This window comes from Pongo abelii, chromosome 3, assembly GCF_028885655.2.
Source record: "Pongo abelii isolate AG06213 chromosome 3, NHGRI_mPonAbe1-v2.0_pri, whole genome shotgun sequence".
Lineage (NCBI taxonomy): Eukaryota > Metazoa > Chordata > Mammalia > Primates > Hominidae > Pongo > Pongo abelii.
In genome coordinates, this window is record NC_071988.2 from 93,215,607 (window position 1) to 93,235,015 (window position 19,409).

Genomic DNA, 19,409 nt, shown 5'->3' on the forward strand with positions numbered 1-19,409 from the left:
GGGCTGTGTCATTGGCAATGGTCCTCGGGTTTGGCTTAGAATAAATCTCTTCATATATTTTACAGAATTTGACTCATTTTGTCAAAAACTTCAAACCAAGTTATCTGTAAATAGAAAACTATAATAATGACAACAACAATACTAATTTCAAGCAGAGATGTTTCTCAAGCTCCCAGACCTCCAGGCTTTGTGGAGAATGAAGTGAATCTAGGGGAAAGAAAACAGCATGGAAGAGATAATCAGAGAACAGAGAGCCTATGAGTGAACTAAAATTGTCCCCAGAAAGAGAAAGTTTACCCTAGGAACAAAAATACTATAAATAGTACTGGAAATTCTATAAGAAAGGTATTTTTTTAATATCCACCAGCAATGTTTTGTAGTTTTAAGCATATGCATTTTATACACCTTTTCTTAAATTTATTACCATGTATTTTGTTTTTTTATTTATGATAAATCAAGTACTTTACAAAATTTTACTTTCAGGTTATCCATTGCCAGTATATAGAAATATAATTATTATTTGTAAATTGACTTTATATCTTGAGAACTTACTAAATTATTATTTATGATGACTTTCATATAGATTCAGGATTTTCTATGTACGCAATCATGCATTATGCCAATAAAGACAGTTTTAGTTCCTTCTTTTTGATCTGTATGTCTTTTATATTTTTTTCTAATGCACTAGCTATATCTCCAGTACAGTGTTAAAATAGAAAGAACAGACATCTTTGCCTATTCCTTATCTAAGAGCACAGTATTCAATAATTTTACCATTGATGACTATAGTAACTGTATGTTTTGTATAGGTCTCCTTTCTCAAATTCCCTTTTCTCCTAGTTTTTAAAATCATAAACAGTATTGAATAGCATGTTCATATTTTGAGTCTACATTTATGGGAAACTCAATATTATTAAGATTTTGATTCTCTTAAAATTGATCTATAGATTCAGTTGATCTATAGACACTATTGATCTCTATTCAATCTATAGATTCAATCCAACACAATCTCAGCATGCTTTTTCTGAAGAAAATAATAAGCTATTAATGTATATGGAAAAGCAAACAACCTAGAAGAAACAACAATTTTTTTTAATGAACAAGTTTGACTAGACTACTTGGTTTACAGATTTGCTGTAAACTACAGTAATCGAGACAGTGTTGTTGGTGTAAGCATGGCCATGTAGACAAACAGAACACAATCACCAGTACAGAAATAGACCCACACTTATGTGGTCAATTTATTTTAGACAATGGATCCAAGATAATTCAATTAGAAAAGATTAATCTTTTTAATAAATGGTACTGGAACTACCAAATATCCCTATAAAAAATTAACCTTAACTCTTACATTACACCATACACAAAAATTAAATTGAAATGGAACATAAATGTAAACATATAAGCTAAAACTATAAACCTTCTGTAAAAATCATAAGAGAAAATTTTTGCAAACTTTTACAGGAAAGATTTCTTAAATATAACACAAGAATCACAAACCATGAAAGAAAGAAACTGACACAATTAACTTTATCAAAACTTACAGAAAAAATTTTTTTGCTCTCTGAAAGACATAGTTAAGAAAACAAAGAGACAAATCACAGAATGGGAGAAAATGTTTTGAAAATATATATTTTTACAAAGTACTTTATCCAGAAGATATAAACAATTCTTATAACTCAATAAGAACACAAAGAACCTTCACAAATGGAGATATTAATAGCTAATAAACTCATGAAAAAGTGTTCAGAGTCCTGTCTTCATGAAAAAGCAAACTAAAAAATAATGAGACATCTCTACACCATCATCCTCAACAAGGGTGATATCATCCCCAAGGTAGCAAAAATTAGTTCTTAGGCGCAGATGAAAATTTTCTATATTGTATAATATACAGATTTTATATGTATATATAATACATATACACATAGTATAAAACAGATACTATTAAACTACTAATATATGCAAAACATCAATGAATCTTAAAAAGCATTAGACTAAGTAGAAGAAAATCTTAATATCCACATACAAGTATACATCATTTGATTACACTTTTGCTTTATTGTGCTTCACAGTATTGTGTTTGCAAATTGAAGGTTTGTGGTAACCTTGTATTGAACAAAGCTATCAGTGCCATGTTCCCATGTTCCCCAAGCGCATAGGCTCACTTTGTGTCTTTGTCACATTTTGGTAATTCTTGTAATAATAATAAAAAAGTTTGAAATATTGCATCTGTGAACATGATCTGTAGTGCTATTATTGTAATTGTTTTGGGGTACCACAAACTGTGACTGCATAAAATGGCAAAGGTAATAGATAAGTGTTGTGTGTATTCTGACTGTTCTACCATAGCACATAGTAGAGCAGATATTCTCCCCTCTCCCTCTCCTTGAGGCTTCCTATTATATGAGACAAAACAATATCAAAATTAGGCCAGTGAATAACCCTACAATGGCCTCTAAGTGTTTAGGTTAAAGGAAAAGTTGCACATCTTTCACTTTAAATCAAAAGCTAGAAATAATTAAGCTTAGTGAGGAAGGCATGTCCAACGCCAAGACAGGCCAAACCCTAGGCCTCTTGAGCCAAACAGCTAGCCAAGTTGTGAATGCAAAGGAAAAGTTATCAGAGGAAATTTAAAGTGCTGCTCCAGTGAATACGTGAATGATAAGATAGCAAAATAGCTTTGTGGCTGATATGGAGAAAGTCTGAGTCGTCTGGATAGAAAATCTAACGAGCCACAACATTCCCTTAAGTTGAAGTCTAATCCAGAGCAAGGCCCTAACTCTATTCAATTCTATGAAAGCTAAAAGAGGTGAGGAAGCTGCAGGAGAAAACTGTGAAGCTAGCGGAGGTTGGTTCATGAGATTCAAGGAAAAAATTCTCTCTGTGCCATAAAAGTCAAAGGTGAAGCAACAAGTGCTGACACAGAAACTGCATCAGGTTATCCAGAAGTTCTCATTAAGATAATTGATGAAAGTGGCTACACTAAGTAATAGATTTTCAATGTGCATGAAAACACCTTCTGTTGGAAGAAGATGCCATTGAGGACTTTCATAGCTAGAGAGAAGAAGAAAATGCCTGGCTTCAGAACCTCAAAGGACAGCCTGATAAGGCAGCTGGTGACTTTAAGTTGAAGCCAATGCTCATTTATTATTCCAAAACCCCTAAGTTCCTTAAGAATTATGCTAAATATACTCTGTCCATGCTCTATAAATGAAACATCAAAGCTTTGATGACAGCACTTCTGTTTAAAGCATGGTGTACTCTATACTTTCAGCCCACTATGGAGACCTACTGCTCAGCAAAGAAGATTCCTTTCAAAACATTACTGCTCATTTGCAATGCACCTTGTCGCTCAAGAACTCTAACAGAGATATACAAATAGAATAATGTAGTTTTCATGCCTGCTAATACAACATACATTCTTTAGTCCATAGATCAATGAGTAATTTTGACTTTCCAGCCTTAGTATTTGAAAAATACATTTTTTAAGGCTATAAATGGCACAAATAGTGCTTCTTCTGATGGACATGGGCAAAGTAAGCTGAAAACCTTCTGGAAAGGATTCACCATTTTAGATACCATGAAAGAATATTTGTGATTTATGGGAGGTAGTCAAAATGTTAACATTAACAGCAGTTTGGAAGAAGTTGGTTCAAATCTTCAGGGATGATTTTGAGAAGCTGAAGACTTCAGTGGAGGAAGTAACTGCAAATCTGATGGAAATAACAAGAGAACTAGAATTAGAAGTGGAACCTGAAGATGTGTCTCAATTTCTGCAATGTCATAATCAAACTTGAACAGATGAGGAGTTGCTTCTTATGGATAAGCAAAGGGAGTAGGGCTAAAAAATGCTAACATTGCTCACCTGACACATCTAGGAAAAGAAGCGCTTCGAGTGCCCACGTGGTGGAGACTTGTTTCTTACTTCTTCTACACAGGCAAGATGCTGCTGGAGGGATGCTTGCAGCCTAACCTGACTGCCAAATATGAAAAGAGAAAAGAGGAGGTGAAGGACAGAGCACAATATCAATGCATCCAAGTTGTTCAGTGGCCAGAGACAGAAATCTGAAATAAAACAACCAGCACTGGTTGCTCAGAGGAAAAAAAAAAACACAAAGCTTATGACAAAGTCAATTTTCACAAAAATAATATCAAGAATATTTTAAAAGATAATTTAGAGGATTAAAAAACTTCATTAAAAATTATTTTTGAATGAAATAATTCCATGGGCAAGTGGAAAGAGATGACATTAACATTGAGAACTGAATCAGAAACCTGAAATATCAAGTTAAAGAATCAGGTCTCTGAAAAAAATCAGAGACCAAAAGGAATGTGATGGAAATAATGAATGCAAATATGTAAATAATCTTAATTCTTAAAGAAGAAAAGGTATCAAGAAATTACAGGCAATCGTTAAATATATGAGAGAAATAAGCTCTTGGCCTCAAAAAGACTTTCTTCTCCAACAGATTGAAAGGAAAATGAAATTCCAATATTAATGTTTTAAAAGAAACTCCTGATCATATGTTAGTATAATTACTGAATTCTGAGAATGAAACAATTTATCCTATTGTAAATTAGACAAATTGACCCAAGGAGATACACATTTTCTTCTAAGACACTCTCTTTCAGCCAAAGTGGTTTATTTGCTATTCGTTAAATGCAGGGCACCATCATTCCTAGTCCCATTTTCTTCTAGTAGGAGCAGCCTTTCCCCAACTGCACGGTTGGAATTGGAGCGCCAAAGAGAGTGCTGTAATAATTACATTAAGACTAGCATCAGGGTACAGGAACTATCCCAGACAAATCTGGTCCTGTGGTTCTCCCTACCCAGATCTTCAGAAGGCTCATCCTTGCGATGCCCTCAGGACTTTGCTTAAGTGTCACCTTATCCACTTCCCTGACCATCCCCTAGTGAATTAATGAACTACTACTCATGCAAGCCCCCTTATCCTACTTGATATTTTGCCTCATATATTATGCATTTATTTATTATATCTCTCCACCTGTCTTAGTTAATTTGTGCTACTACAACAAAATACCAGAGACTGAGTAATTTGTAAAGAACAGAAATTTGTTTTCTCATAGTTCCGGAGCTTTGGAAGTCCAAGATCAAGGTACTGTCAGGTTTGATTGTCTGGTGAGGGCTGCTCTCCGCTTCCAAGATGGCACCTTGTTGCTGCATCCTCTGGAGAGGAGGAGTGCTGTGTCCTTACAAGGTGGAAGACATAAGGGCAAGAGGGCCAAACACCTAGTGAAGGCTCTTTCATAAGGGTTTTAATTCCACTAATGAAGAAGGATCCCTCATGACCTAATCACCTCTTAAGGGCCCCACCTCCTAATACCATCTCTTTGGTCATTAAGTTTTAACACCTGAATTTTTAAAGCAATACATCCAAATTTATGTCCCTCTTAGATGAAAAATACATTCAGTCCATTCCCATAGCCCCCAAAGTATTAACTATTTCCAGTATCAACTTAAAAGTCTAAAGTCCAAAGTCTCATTGAAATATTTCTCAATTAGATATGGGTTAGATGCAAAGGTATGTATCATCTGTAGGCAAATTTCCCTTTATCTGTGAATCTGTGAAGTTAAAAAAGTTATGTGCTTCCAAAGTATAGTGGTGGGATGGGCACAAGATAGATGTTTCTGTTCCAAAAGGGAGAAACAGGAAAGAAGGATGAGGTAACTGGTTTTAAGTAAGTCTAAAATCCAACAGGGCAAACAACACTCCATCTTAAGCCTTGAGAATAATCTTTGACTCCATGTCTCACATTCCAGGCACACTGGGGTAAGGGTTAGGTCCCCAAGGCTCCAGGGGACTACAACCCCATGGCTTTACTGAGTGTACCCCAAGTAGCTGCCCTCACAGATTGAAATTGGGTGCCTACAGCTCTCCCAGACTGGCATTCCGCATTGGTGACTGTACAGATCTAGGCTCTCTGAGGTGGCTCTGCTCCCACGGCTCCACTAAGCATTGCTCTGGTGGGGGCTCTCTGCAGTGGCCCCAACCCCTCGGCTCTGCTGGGCTTTGCCCAGGTTGGGGCCTTATTCAGCACATGAGCAACAGTCCTCTGCCTGGGCCCCGATCCTCTCTGAGGGGTGTCCTTTGAAATCTTGGTGGAGGTGAAATCATGCCACCACAGGTCAAGCACTCTGTGAGCCTGTTGAATTAGCATCATGTGGATGGATTCTCTCGTTTACGGCATTGTGGTTTACAGATCATGCCTTGCAGAGCAGTGGCCCGAGTTCTACCTGGCCCACTTTAGCCACAGCTGAAGTGGCCAGTGAGCACTGTACCAGAATATGGAAATAAAGGACTTACAGTAACCTTGGGTGGAAAACCCTGAGGCCCCACAGCCACCCTGGGCCCCTCTCTTCCAGCTGTTCTGTTCTCAAGGCCCAGCACTCTGGGTGTTTGATGGGCACTGCAGCCTCTAAGATGCCTTCAGTGTCATGCTGCCATTATCTTAATGAATAACACCTGGCTTCCTTCTATTCATAATAATCTTATCAAATGGTCTCTTGGGTACACCGTTGGTTTTTCTCTCCTAAACAAGCTTTTAAAATTCTGTACATGGCCAGGCTGAGCATTTTTTCAAATCTTTACATTTTACTTTTGTTTTAACTATAAATTCCTTCTTCAGTTTTTTTCTCTATTCTCACATTTTACTATAAACAGGAAAATCCATGTAGCACCTGAATACTTTGCGCATAGAGATTTCTTCCACCAAATATCCTAGTTCATTGCTTTTAAGTTCTGCCTTCTACAAAGTCCTAGGACATAGACACTATTCAGACAAATTATTTTTCACTTTATAATGAGGACAGCCTTTTCTACAGTTTCCAATACCTTGTTTCTTATTTCCATCTGAGACTTCATTAGAATAGTCTTTGCTAACCATATTTCTACCAGCATTCTGTTCACAACCACTTTAAGTAATCTTTGGGAAGAATGAACCTTTCCCTGTAGCTCTGCTCTTCTTCTGAGCCCTCATCAGAATCACCCTTAACACTCCATTCATGGCAATACAGGCTTTTTTCAACATTTACTTCAAAAGTGTTCCAGCCTATAGCCATTACCCAATTCCAAATCTACTTCCCCATATTTTGGTGTCTGTTATAGCAACATCCACTTCTTTGGTACTGATTTCTCTCTTAGTCCATTTTTATGGCTATAACAAAATATCACAGACTGAGTAATTTTTAAAGAACATAAATGTATTTCCTCACACTTCTGAAGGCTGAGAACTCCAAGATCAAGATGTGGGCAGGTTAGTTGTCTGGTGAGGACTGTTCTCTGGTTCCAAGGTGGCATCTTGTTGCTGCATCCTCTGGAAAGGAGTGCTGTGTCCTAAGATAGCATATGGGCAAGAGGGCCAAGCACTGAGTAAAGCTATTTTTGTAAAAGGCTTAGTCCCATTTATGAGAAAAGAGCCCTCATGCTCTAATCACGTCTTAAAGGCCCTACAGTAGTACTTCATAATATCATGTTGCCTATTAAGTTTCAACACCTGAATTTTGGAGGAGACATGCTCAAGCCATAGCACCACTTCTATGAGAGCAGGGCCCTCTCTGTTTAGTTTACTGCTGTATCTATCCTTGTGCCTAGAACAGACAGTGGCATGTCATAGGCATTCAGTAAATACTGTTGAATGAACCAATTTTTGAATGAATGAATGAATAAATGAACAAAGTAGAAAAATTATATAGATCAATTTCCATAGAAAAAAATTGGAAGGGGATTAGCAGATGGATTCAGGTGAGACAGCATAGAATAATGGTTCTATGCTAGAGAATAGAACTTAATAATGCTTAAGTTCTAGAATATGACTACCTGAGGTTCTTAGTTGTTTTTTTTTTTATCTTATCTTTTTTTTCCTGCATGGCTCTAGACACATATGGTTTGATTTCTTTATTTCCAGGTTTCCTCAGTTGTGAAATTAGGATGTTAATTATAGCTTTTGACATACAAGAAATACCAAAAAGATTGAATGTCTTAATAAGAGTGAAGCATGTAGATCAGTGACTGGTGTGTAAGTATTCTAATATTATTTTGATCTTTTGAAGAAGAGATAATGCCAACACTACTTAAGCTATTCTGATGAGGAAAAGATAAGAATAGCATAACAGTAATGCTAAGCCTTATAAAGACTGACTAAGTCTCACTTTTAACTAGAGAAATATCATTTATGACTACAGATTTTTAAAAGGCAAAGTATTAGCAATCTGAAAATTAGCTGTGTGTCAAAAGAACACTGGAGTATGACCTATGAAAAAATATCTTATGAATGCAAAGGAAGTCAATAGTAAATTATCAAATTATATCATTATGTAAACACAACATAGCATTTTAAAAACTATAATTGTACCATCACGTTCTAAAAAGGCATTTCAAATAATTCAGCAGTCTTTCCTGATTAAAGTGCTAAATAAAATATAAATTTAAAAAACTTTTAAGTATAAAACAGAGTCTTCACCAAAGTCCAACCGGAAAAATTCTAAAAAGTGAACTTTTAAAGCCGTTTTTATTACGATAGGAATCAGACAGGGATGCCTATGATCACTGCAGATGCTGTTATTACTATTAGTCAACATGAAAGTTTTAAAACGTTTGCGATAAGACAAGACAATAAACAACATTGACTAAAGATGTAATAAAGTCAAAAGCTTTTCCATAGATTATAAAAATATTTAAGGTACAGAATATTTCTGCAAATTAATAAATGACAATTAGTAACAGAATTGTTGGAAATATGAATAGGAAATTCACAGTAAAGTAAATCTAAATGGCAAATAAACATATGAAAATATGTTCAACCTAGTAATAAGGAAATGTAAATTGTTTTAAAATTATAGAATACTTTTTCTGTATCAGATTGGTAAATATAAAAATTGATCATACAAACTGTTAATAATAGCCTACATTATAATCAAGTACTGATTTATGCTAGGGACTTTTCTCATGTTCTATGTATATTAAGTCATATATTCTTTATAACAAGCATATGACTAAAACTAATGTTAGTCTAATATATCAATACTGGTATTATTATTCCTATTTTACACCCAATTAAACCAAGGAATATAGCAATTTAGTAATTTACTCAAGGTCTCACAGGTGAAAAGTTGAAGAGCTATAATTGATCCCTAGCAGATTGACCCTAGAGATTGCTCCTTTAACCACTACACTAAATTTTCTCATTGCTATCAGCAACATAGGTAAGGTGCCCTTCTCATATATAGCTCATTGAAATAAGAATTATTATAGTTTTTATAGAGTAACCCACAATATTTATTGAAATTAGAACTATAGCCTTTGGCCCCTCACTTCACTTCTAGGTTTGACAATATTTGTGAATAAGCATTCCAATAGGAATAAGCATAAGCAAATTCAGGGAGGTAGAGGAACACACAGTTTTTAAAGGAAAAATGAGGAGGCTCACATACATTTTTTTAAGAAAGTTATCCTTGGCTACAAGTATCAATACTATGGGTGGCATCAGTCCAAAGTTGGACAGGCAGTTGCTGGGCAGATATCCTCATGGAAGTATCGTGTGTGTGTGTGTGTGTGTGTGTGTGTGTGTATGTGTGAGGCTGTGGTGGCCTTTGTGCAAGATTGTGTTTTTATGCAGAGTGTTTTGTGATAGTTATTTTATCAGACACACATGCCTGGGAACCCTCCACTCATGGCCTTTCGCAGCTCCATTTGTCAGGGTTTTCAAAATAAGTGGCTCCATTTTGATTCTGACAACTTTCACACACTTTATAGGAAAAAAAAGTACATAAATGTAAAGATGTGTACAAGATTGTTTATTGCAGCATGTAGTACTAAGGAGTGGATGCATAGCAATAGGTTTAATGATTGAAAAACCTATTGTATACTTGTAATGAACTTTGTGGTTGTTTTTATAATATCCATTCCCATTTTCTTAGGATCAAATTTATTTTGACAGTGTTTCAGCCTTCACCCTCTTGCCAATAGTTCATGTTCTTTGAGAGGGAGAGTAACAGTTGACTGCATTTCTAGTTTTAAAAGTGGTACATGTGACTGAGGCTTTATCACTGTTAGCAAATTATCAAAAGCAAATAATGTTGAACATTGACTGAGAAAAAAACATAATTCTGGACATCATCTTCAGAAATTATGATTCAATAGCTCTAGAGTTACTTCTCCAAGAATCTATGTTTTCCTTTTTTGTTAACCAAGCCCTCCAGGTGTTTCTCATGCACAGACATGTTTAAAAACAAGCATGAATATCATAAATGTCAATGCTCTATGGTAAATATCACCTAGCAGAGACTATGAATTCATGGAGGAAAGTGTAAATAATTACTAAGATCAGAGGTACAGGCAAGAGTTGACACTTTATTGATTTTTGAATATTAAGTGAGATTTTGTTTTTATGAGGAGTGTGTATGACCCCCCAAATAGAAGATAGTACAGAGTGGATTCTTGGAAGATGGTGCAGTATAAAGCATGTGAAATCTTTCTCCCTAACTAGACAATAATTGCACTGGCACAATCTGTCTGATGTAACTATTTTGGAGCTCTACAGTGTATTGAAGGCTTGCAGTTGAAGACTGGAATGATAACTTGCAGTTAATTTCAGTAAATTTCCACTCTTGGCACAAAACCATCCATCCCCTACCTCTCATCCACATGACAGTTAGATCTGCACATGTACCTGGAATAGCTTGAACATAGCTTGAAGAAGCCTGGGTGCACAAAAAGGACCCTTTCCTTTATATACCCGGGATCTATGCCCTGATTGTTACTTCTGAATGCAGATGCACAAAGAGGCTAAAGCCATTGTTGTTTTACCTCCTCCCATTGCTGCAAGCCCTTCCCCTTCTGGCTGAAGTGACTGCCAGGGGTATTAAAGGGCCAGTGACTTCCCCTTCACCTTCATTTTTCTCTTTTTCCACTTTTTGAGCCAGACATTGAAGACTAGCTCACTGAAAAGAAACCACATACACGAGAAAATTAGAAAGTCACCACTCATGCCCAGGGGAAGGCACTGGCTCAGAAAAGGCCAGAGAATACATTCAGTTTGCCCCTCTGGTTTATTCTTGGCACAGAGATAGATAGCCTACAAGAATCAAGAAACAACAAAAAAAAGCAGCAAATCCTGGTGAAGAGGAAGGATTCAATTTCCAGCATTGCTGTACCATTAGATTAACATGTCTAGTTTTCACCAGAAATCATAAAACATATTTACAAACCAGGAAAATATGGATAATTCAAAGGAAAACCACACAAACTGCCCGTGACAAAGAACTGATAGTGGACCTACGAGACACAGACTTTGAACAACTTTCTCAAAGATGCTGACAGAACCAAAGCAAGACACGAAGAATGCCAAGAAGTCAATGTATGAAAAAATAGAAACGTAAATGAAGAGATAGAAAACCTAAAAAGAAAGAAAAAAAGAAATTTTGGAGCTGACAAAGAAAATAACTGAAATGAAATAGTCACTAGAGGGATTCAAGAGCAAATTTGATCAAGCAGAAAAATCAGCTAACTTGAAGATAGGACCATAGAAATTATTGTCTGAGAAACAGAAAGAAAAAAGATTGAAATAAAGTGGACAGAGACTATGAGTCCTGTGGGACACCATCAAACAGATCAACATATACATTATGAAAATGTCAGAGGGGAAGAGAAGGAGGAAGAGGAAGAGAGAATATTTGAAGAAATAATGGCTGAAAATTTTTCAAATATAATGAAAGATATGGAAATAAACATCCGAGAAGCTCAATAGATTCTGAGTAGAATAAACTCAAAGATACTCAGTGTGAGGTACATTATGATCAAAGTATCAAAATCCCAAAACAGGTAATGTTGAAAGTAGCTTTAGAGAAGTGACTTACCACATAAAAAGGATCTCAATACTATTATCAGCAAATTTCTCATCAGAAACCTTGGAGCATTTCCCCTATGGATAAGGGGGACTAAGGTGTAGAAAAAAATAGCAAAATGGCAGCAGTAGGTCCCTATTTATCAGTAATTGCTTTTAATGTAAATGAATTAAATTCACCAATCAAAAGGCAGAGATCAGCAAAATAGAGTTTTTAAAATGATTCAACTACACGCCGTCTACAAGAGACTCATTTTAGATCCAGAAGGCAGTGGACTGATATATTCAAACTTCTGAAAGAGCAAACAAAGAAACAACATGTCAACCAAGAACTGTATAACTGATTTAATTGTATATTTTGAAATAACTAAAAAAGTATAATTAGATGGTTTGTAACACTAAGAATAAATGCTTTAGGGAATGGATACCCCATTTTTCATGATGTAATTATTACATATTGCATGCCTGTATCAAAATATCTCCTGTACCCCATAAACATATACAACTACAATGTACCAACAAAAATTAAAAATATTCTGTAGCCAGCAAAACTATCTTTCAAAAGCTTACCACTAGAACTGCCCTGAAAGAAATGCTAATGGAAGCCCTGCAGGTTGAAATTAAAGAACACTAAATAATAAGACATAAAGATCTCAATAAAGGTGAATACATGTGCAATTATAAAAGCTAGTGGCGTGGTAACCTTGATGTATGATTCCTCTTTTTGTTCTCTACTCTATTTAAGAGATTTATCCATTTAAAAAATTATTAGTGTCAAAGTTAGTATTATTATAACTTTAGTTTGTAAGTTAACATTTTTTTCTACATAATGGTAGAGATGAATACATTAAAATTTATTAGTTTATGTTTCTTAAAACACAATGTGTAAAGATATAATTTTGTAACACTGACAACTAAAAAAGGTAGTGCTGAAACTGTTAAAGGCGCAGAATTTTTATGTTATTAAAGTGAAATGTTATAAATTCAAATTGGTGTAACAACTTTAGGATGTTACATCTAATCCCCATGGTAACTACAGAAAAATAACTAAAGAATATACTCTAAAGGAAATGAGAAAGGAATAGAAATATTTCACCACAAAAAAATTAGCTAAACAGAAAAAAAGATGGTAATGCAGAATAAGAGGAAGAAAATGGCTATGAGGCATAGAGTGGTTCCTCATACGCAGGGTTTCACTTTCCATGGTTTCAGTTTCCCGTAGTGAACTGCAGTTCAAAAATATTAATCAGTACTCTTGTGCTTTTGAACCAGAATTAAGTAAAATAAGGCTTACTTGAACATAAGTACTGCAATACTATGACAATTAAGCTGCTAACCAAGATGGTTATTAGGTGACTAATGACAATCCAGGTAAAGATTTCATCCTGCTATTCAGAATGACATGCAATTTAAAACTTATGAATTGTTTATTTTTGGACTTTTCAATTATGTCACAATGCCTACATAATTCACCTCATAAATCTCATCACATAGGGATTTTGTCATCTCACTTCATCACAAGAAGAAGAAGGGTGAGGACAGTGCAATAAATATTTTGAGGAAGAAACACCACATTCACATAATCTTTATTACAGTAGATAGCTATAATTGCTCCATTTTATTATTACTGTATTTTTGTTCATCTCTTTCTGTGCCTAATTTATAAATTAAACTTTATCTTAGGTGGTTATGTGTAGGAAAAACCATAGTGTATATAGGGTTTAGTACTATCCATGATTTCAGGCATCCACTTTGGGTCTGGGAACGTATCCCCTATGGGTAAGGGGGGACTACTATATAGAAAAAAAAAATCAAAATGACAGAAGTAAGACCCTACTACTTATCAGTAATTGCTTTTAATGTAAATGAATTAAACCTTCTCATCAAAAGACAGAGATTGGCAAGATAGATGAAAAAAAAAGATCCAGCTATATGCTGTCTACAAGAGACTCACTTTAGAGGCCAAGACACAAGTAAGTTGAAAGGTTGAAAATGGATATTCTATGTAAACAGTAATAAAAATTCAGAAGAATGGCTAAACTAATGTCAGATAACATAGACTTTAACTTTAAAAAGATTATAAGATGAACAAGGATATTACATATTAATAAAAGATTCAATATGGCAAAGAGACAATTATAAACATGTTTATTTTTTGTGATGGTTAATACTGAGTGTCAATTTGATTGGATTGACGAATACAAAGTATTGATCCTGGGTGTGTCTGTGAGGGTGTTGCCAATGAAGATTACCATTTGAGTCAGTGGGCTGGGGAAGGCAGACCCACACTTAATCTAGGGGGTGCAATCTAATCAGCTGCCAGTGAATATAAAGCAGGTAGAAAAACATGAAAAGGTGAGACTGGCCTGACCTACATCTTTCTACCATGCTGGATGCTTCCTGCCATCGAACAACGGACTCCAAGTTCTTCAGTTTTGAAAGTCAAACTGGCTCTCCTTGCTCTTCAGCCTGGAGACAGCCCATTGTGGGCCCTTGTGATTGTGTGAGTTAATACTTAATAAACTCCATTCAATTAGTTCTATCCCTCTAGAGAAACTTGACTAACACACATTTAATAACAGACTACCAAAATACATGAAGTAAGAAATGACTAAAGAACTAAAGGGAGATATACACAGTTTTAAAATAATATTCAGAGACTTCTATGCCCTACCCTCAATAATGGAGAGAACCACCAGACAGAATTATAACTAAGGAAACAGTGAACTTGAACCCATAATAAACCAACTATATCTAACATACATACATGGAACATTCTACCCAACAACAATAGGATACACATTCTTCTCAGGTACATGTAGGACATAAGCCAATCACAAAATAACAAATACTGTATGATTCCACTTATAAGAGGTACATTGAGTAGTCAAAATCATGGGGACTGAAAGCATAACGGAAATTGCCATATTCTAGGAGGAGAAAGGAAAGGGGAGTAATTGTTTCATGAATATAGAATTTCAACTTTGCAGAACAAAAAGAGTTTTAGAGATGAATGGTGGTGATGGTTGCACAACAGTATGAATGTACTTAATATCCCCAAACTTTACACCTAAAATAGTTAAGTTACTCGAAATAATAAAAAGTAAATCAATCTCTTTCTCTCTCTGTCACACACACACACACACACACACACACACACACACACTCACAGAGGGCAGACAGCACAAGCCAAAACAAGAAGGAACAAAGCACTTTCTATATTTTGGAAATAACAAAGAACCAGTGAGGCTAGATGGCATAAGTAGTGGAGATAAGTCTAGAAAGTTGGGTAAATGCCAAATCTAGAAAAATAATTGATGCTATGTTATGGAGTTTTTTTCCATTATAATTTAAAGCAAATACATTTTTGGATTAAAAAAATAAAATGACCTTATTTGCTCTATGTGTTGGGAAAAAGTAATATGGAAATATAGATTGGAGAGGAAAGAGAACTGTGTAAGATACTTTGTATTTTTGGTATTTTGAGAAAAACTAATTATTTTATCTATATTATATATAAATTGTTATATTCTAACAAAAGTTGATTTTTATGTACTCATTTGTATCTCATTTTAATAATATTGAGTATAAACCATTTTCCTAATAAGCATGTACCCCCAACTGGAATATTAAGAGAATACAGGGCTTTGGAGTGCACAAGAAAGACATCATGATTTGATATGAAAATAAGCCATTGGTTTGACCATCAGGAAATGACCTTAGCAAGTACAGATTCAGTGGAAAATAGAGGCAGAAGACAAGCTGCTGTGTGTGGAAGAATAAATGGTGGTTGAAGGGGTAAAGACAGCATCATTTTTCTTCAGGATGATTAAGAGTGACTGCTAGAGCAGGAGGCCATCTTGAGGGTAACCAGATCATTTTAGCACAAATACAACCTAATGTAGCCAAGTCCCGAGAGAGCAAGCAAATTCATGCAACAGTCATCCAGCAAGAATGTCCCTCATCACTCCTTTGGTGCTGCACTTTCACACAGTATATCTGTGATGTGATCATGAAAAGTAATTAAAGAAACAGTCTGCACCGTCAGTAAAGCATTACATCTAAGTGTTTATTCAATGTTATTGCCTTTAGTCATCAGCATTTTCAAGAAAGAGTAAAATATTGTTCTTTTTTCTAGAAAGTAATAACTCATCTAAATTAATTTTATCTTATTTTCCTCCAAATGAGAACATGTGCTTTATCAGTTAATGATTTGCTGAGGTACATAGGGTAAAATAGTCTTTAAAAAATCTTTTGTTTATGTTCACTGGTTTCCATTTTTTACCTCTATATTCATCCTCATATTCAGCCTATTTTAAAATACTTCTTTCCTGAGTTCCATTCTTCCAGCCTTTCACTAATGCAACCCTGTACATTACACTGAATATATTGGGGTTTTTTCGTTGGCTGGCATAAACTTACTACAAGAAAATTTTGTTTCTACATAATATTTTATTAAAGTACTGAAAGCTACCCCTATCATCTCTTCCAGGGGCTGTGGTGGGCCAGGAAAATGACAAATTAACTGCCAAATCTAATGAAAGGTTGATTAAATATAAAGAGAAGAAAAATTCAACCATCCTCATACACTGACAACTGAGGTTTCTTGCTTTTTTCTTTCCAAATGCCCTTCCAATGAGGGGAAGATAAAATTAATATCTCATCCATGATTTCAGTCTGGCAGAATATGAACCTCTTTTACAAACAGGTTGATTATTAATTAGCATTCCTAAAATGTTGATCATTTTGCTAATCTTTAACACTGAAATTGAAATTGCTGCAGATCTTGACAGGCACCCACTGAAAGTCCTCACTCCTTAAGTAAGAGCTTCATCAGAAACTATCGAATCTTTTAGCACAGATTTGTCCTGATTTTTAAGGCATACTTTTCACGGGGCTTTAATTTTCACTTGATCACTTGATTCATTTTACCATTTTTTTGTATTAATTCCTTCACACATTTTAGCTATTAGAAAGCCAGTATGAAGCGACATGTTTTTGTAAAAAATAGATTTGCCTCAACAAATTTTTACTCAGATAAAGAAAGTGCAAATTAGATTTAGTTTGCAATTTTAAAGCAGAGATTTTAAAGGTCATTTATGTTGTCTGCATGTGTGTAGCGGTTGTGTGATGGTGTCATTTCCTTTTTTTATTTGCCAGAACCATTCTTAAATAAAAATAAGTGCAATATGTCAGAAATAAAAGGTATCTGCTCTGTCATAATCTATAATTGGTGTGCTGTTTATTAATGTTTGTTCCATAGTAGATGCCATGGGTTATCAGCCATAATTATGGATTAAGATTCATCTTTTGCATGTAGATACCCTATTGTTCCAGCAGTATTTGTTGAAAAGATTGGATTAGAAGTTTTAATGTAGCAACAAAATTGCTGCCGTGACGTGATAAAGTAAATGAACTGAATGTATAAGAATGTCTTCTAAAATCAAGCTTTCAAAGATGGTGTCTTTGAAAGAAATCAAGAGAAAGGGTTGAGGAAAGAGACTGACATATGTACTAAAGCTATCAATGAATGAGTGAGAGCAGATAGCAACAAAAAAAAAAGAGTAGCATGAAGCTTTGTCTTGTGGCATGAGTTTCAAAAGATCTGGTGCTTTTTGAAAGAGGACAGAAGACTCCCCAAACTGATCTGTAGAATATTGTAATTTCTATCAAAATGCACACAAGGATTTTTGTGGACATAGGCAAGTTCCTCCTAAACTTTATGTAGAAAAGCACAGGACTAGAATAGCTAAAACGACCTTGAAAAATAAGAATAAAGTAGAAGGAATTACTCTACCTGCTATTAACACTTACTATATGGCTACATTGATAAAAAAGCAATGTGGTATTGGTGAAGAAATTGACACACAGATCAATGAAAGAGAATAGAAAAAGCAGAACTTGAGACGCATACAAACATACCCAAATTTTTGACAAAAATGTAAAAGCAATTCAGTGGAATTATGCTGAGTGAAAAAGACCAATCCCAAATTTTCCATAATATGTTATTCCATTTATATAACATTTTAAAATCACAAAATTATAGGATAAAGAATAGATTAGTGGTTGCCCAGTTTATGGAAGTTGGCGGGTGGGAGGTGGCTGCTGCTATAGAAGGGTAGCACAAGGAATACTTAATGATAAAACGGTTATTTTGACTGTAGTCATAGTCAAAGAAACTACATATGTTATAAAATGCATAGAACTAAACACACACACACACACACATATATATCTGTTGAAATCTGAATAAGGTCAGAAGATTGTGTCAATGTCAAACTCCTGCTTGTGGTATTGTACTGTAGTTATGCAGGATGTTACCTGTGAGTGAATGGCACATAGGCTCTTCATTGTATGATTTCTTACAACTATGTGTGAGTCTACAGTTATCTCAAAATAAAATGTTAAAAAAACAGGAGATAGAATATAAATGGTTTGATCTTAGTCTTCTTTTTTTTTAGTTTCTATTGAAAAAAATTGTAATCTTTCAAATACTACATTTGGATGATAGCCTTATGAAAGATTTTGTGGTTTGATGCATGCGAATTATTGCTTTAAAAACATATGAACAGTTAGTCAACATAATCAACTTATGTTACCAATCAGCACTGTAATTAAGAAATAAGAACATGATACCAAAATAAACTCAAAATGGATCGGAGACCTAAATGCAAAACTTTAAGCAATAAAATATCTAGAATAAAATAGGAGGAAATCTTTGTGACCTTGTTTAGGAAAAGATAAATTCATAGATTAGACCTCATAATAAAAATAAAGAAATTCAAAAACCAGTACTGAGAGAATGAAAAGACAAACCATAGATAGGGGGACAATATTTTCAAACTATACATCTGATAAACAACTTGTATTCAGAATGTATCAAAACATCTCAAAACTCAGCATACAAACAACACAGAAAAGTACTTAACAGCCAGATTAGCTTTGCAGCATATGTCCCCTGGGCCCTGCAACCCTGTAGATTGATGCAGTGAGAGCCAAATGGAGAAATCTCTTACATGATTGTCAGATTTTACTTGTTGAATGAGGAAAACAGAAAAAAATAAATTTTTGTGATTTTAAAGGGAAAAGAAACCAATTTCTCCTCTTCCCTTCTGAGAGAGGCTGCTTGGATATGTAATGGAAGGAATGCACACTCTAGCTCTTTGATATATAAATAATTCTCTCTAGGAACCAAATAAGTTCAGTGTCTCCAGGTTTCACAACATAGAGATGTCTCTATGGTTCTGGGACTAATTTCTTTTGAAATATAAATACCTGGTTTTTTTGTTTGTTTGTTTTGTTTTTGGTTTTTTTTTTTTTTTTTTTTTTTTTTTTGAAACAGAGTCTTGCTCTGTCACCCAGGCTGGAGTGCAGTGGTGCAGTCTTGGCTCACTGCAACCTCCATCTCCCGGGTTCAAGAAATTCTCCTGCCTCAGTCTCCTGAGTACCTGGGATTAGAGATGCCCACCACTGCTCCTGGCTAATTTTTGTATTTTTAGTAGAGACAGGGTTTCACCATGTTGGCCAGGCTGGTCTCTAACTCCTGA

The 19,409-nt window shown here is 35.0% G+C and overlaps 1 protein-coding gene across 3 annotated transcripts in view; it reads left to right on the top strand.

The window, feature by feature from the left end:
• Positions 1-19,409, top strand: part of NPFFR2 (neuropeptide FF receptor 2) — a 105,351-nt gene that overhangs the window by 19,058 nt on the left and 66,884 nt on the right. Inside the window, exon 2 of one of the 3 annotated variants that reach the window (XM_024246174.2) lies at positions 7,927-8,037. The exons of the other annotated variants lie outside the window; for them this stretch is intronic. The gene's annotated coding sequence lies outside the window, so the exon portion shown is untranslated. The remainder of the gene's footprint in view (positions 1-7,926; positions 8,038-19,409) is intronic. 3 annotated transcript variants of the gene reach the window in all.